Source organism: Tachysurus fulvidraco, unplaced genomic scaffold (assembly GCF_022655615.1).
Source record: "Tachysurus fulvidraco isolate hzauxx_2018 unplaced genomic scaffold, HZAU_PFXX_2.0 HiC_scaffold_214_np12, whole genome shotgun sequence".
NCBI classification, from domain to species: domain Eukaryota; kingdom Metazoa; phylum Chordata; class Actinopteri; order Siluriformes; family Bagridae; genus Tachysurus; species Tachysurus fulvidraco.
In genome coordinates, this window is record NW_025926891.1 from 1 (window position 1) to 2,356 (window position 2,356).

Here is a 2,356-nt window from a genome sequence, read left to right on the forward strand (position 1 = left end):
TTTTGTGCTGTCTGAAAGAGTCCGGGTGGAGAAATTCGTCTCTCACCTGTGTTATTGTGTGTCATCTCTGAAATGTCCTTCTTCAGCTGATCTTCAAGCTCTGTTTAGGAGAAAACTGTCAAAATCACACACATGTCTGTGTATATGCCCACTGTGCTGGGATGGAGAGTGATGTAGCATGATGAAGACTTGATGGAGAAACTGGTCAATCACCTGCATTACTGTCTCTAAGGTCTGAAAGTTCCTTCTCCTTTTGCTTCAGCTGATCTCCAAGCTCTGTTTGGGAGAGAATCTTATGATAATCAAACCCATGAAGTTTATGTACATCAGTAACTATACAGATATTTTACAAATTAATTCTATGTTGAAGTTTTTTTCTTTGTTTATTGCGATGATGGTCACGGCTCCATCATTCCACGTTTCCTGTCACACATCATCTTCCCAAACCTTTTTAACTGCCACTTTAGTCCATCTCTCTTTGCCATTTTCCTACAGTATATGTTCAGGGTCCAGTCCATCACTAGTCCAATAGTGTGTGTGTGTGTGTGTGTGTGTGTGTGTGTGTGTGTGTGTGTGTGTAGATATACCGTTGCTGTTATTTGTTGTTTGACACTTGGCCAGGTTTTCATACAGTTCTTCCAAAGCAGCACCTTTTTCTCTCAGCTCCGACAACAGGTCTGAAACAGTGAATTATGGGAAACAAACACACTTCATTTCTGACACACACCTAACCAAACGGTGCTTGCAGTGTCATCATGATATCATGTGATACCGTCATCAAAGCGCTTCAGCAGAACAGCAAAAATCATGAGACTGAAACACTAAGCTGAAACACTGAAACCTACTGGATTCAAGGAGTGAAATACAATACAACGTTATACAACAGACACAACATTTATACGTATACACACACACAGACATAAACTCATTTAGTTTGTAGTTCTTAAGCTCTCCAGCAGGGGGGGGGTCCTGGCCATGCTACAGGTGGTCATAGTGACTTGTCACTCCGGTGTTATTTCATGACACACATGCCCACTACAGCTGAGTCATGTCTGGTTTATTGCTCCAGTTTGTTGATCTAAAACTCTGTCCTTTTCTGTGTGCTGACCTTCACCTACTGTCCATTTGTTCAAGTCAAGCTAGAAAATTCATCAGATTCCAGCAGACCTGCACTTTGGATTTGTTTAGCTGCTGCTACACGGAACCACAGACCCCGGAATCATCTGCTACTGTCCTTAGTTTTTCACCTGTATTTGCTTGTCTTTACTTGCTGCTACTGGACAAGTTAAATTTTATATTTCATATAAAAAATATTTCTCTCATTTGCACATGTTTGGGTTGAGGGGATGACTGTGTTGTTGTTTCTTATTATTGCTACTGGGATGCTAGCAATCTATTTATTTATCTTATGTTCTCAACCAATTAGAGCACACTGTGCTGGGATGGAGAGTGATGTAGCATGATGAAGTCTGGATGGAGAAACTGGTCTCTCACCAGCATTACTGTCTCTCAGGTCTGAAAGTTCCTTCTCCTTTTGCTTCAGCTGATCTTCAAGCTCTGTTTCGGAGAGAATCTTATGATAATCAAACCCATGATGTTTATGTTCATCTGTAACTATACAAATATTTTACAAATTAATTCTATGTTGATGTGTGATGTGTGTGTAGATATACCGTTGCTGTTGTTTGTTGTTTGACACTTGCTCAGGTTATCATACACATCCTTCAGATCAGCTCCTGCTTCTTTCAGCTGTGTCAACAGGTCTGAAACATTGAGTTATGGGAAACAAACATACTTTATTTCTGACACATTTACATTACAGCATGTGACAGACCCCTTATCCAGAGCAACGTACATAAGTGCTTAAGTCTCTAACATTGAATACATTATTGCTGGCTCACTAGTTTACATACTTAAGATACCATGAGTTAAAAACTTTTGTTCAAAGTTACAATGAAAGTGTCAAAGGTTGTGGTTTTATTTATTTATTTATTTTTAAATGCAAAAGATTAGAAAAGAAGTGCTAGTTGAAGTGTTTCCTGAATAAGTAGGTCTTCAACTGCCGCATGAAAATAGCCAGTGACTCAGCTGTCCGGACCTCTAGGGGAAGTTCGTTCCACCACCCTGGTGCCAGAACAGAGAAGAGTCTTGTAGTAAACTTGCCTCTTACCCTGAGAGATGGTGGAACCAGTCGAGCAGTGCTGTAGATCCGAGGGTGTGAGGTGCAGTGTGAGGAGTGATGAGGGCTTTGAGGTAAGCGGGATCTGGTCCATTTTTGGCTTTGTAGGCCAGCATCAGTGTTTTGAATCGGATGCGTGCAGCTACTGGAAGCCAGTGGAGGGATCGCAGCAGCGGG

The 2,356-nt window shown here is 41.3% G+C and overlaps 1 long non-coding RNA gene across 1 annotated transcript; it reads right to left on the reverse strand.

The window, feature by feature from the left end:
- Positions 1–54: 54 nt before the first annotated feature.
- On the reverse strand, positions 55–1,810 carry LOC125140416. Its single transcript, XR_007139708.1, has 5 exons — positions 1,674–1,810; positions 1,495–1,557; positions 588–677; positions 214–276; positions 55–100 (listed from the first exon to the last, which is right to left on the reverse strand). It is a non-coding gene; the product is annotated as an uncharacterized LOC125140416 (long non-coding RNA).
- Positions 1,811–2,356: the final 546 nt, after the last annotated feature.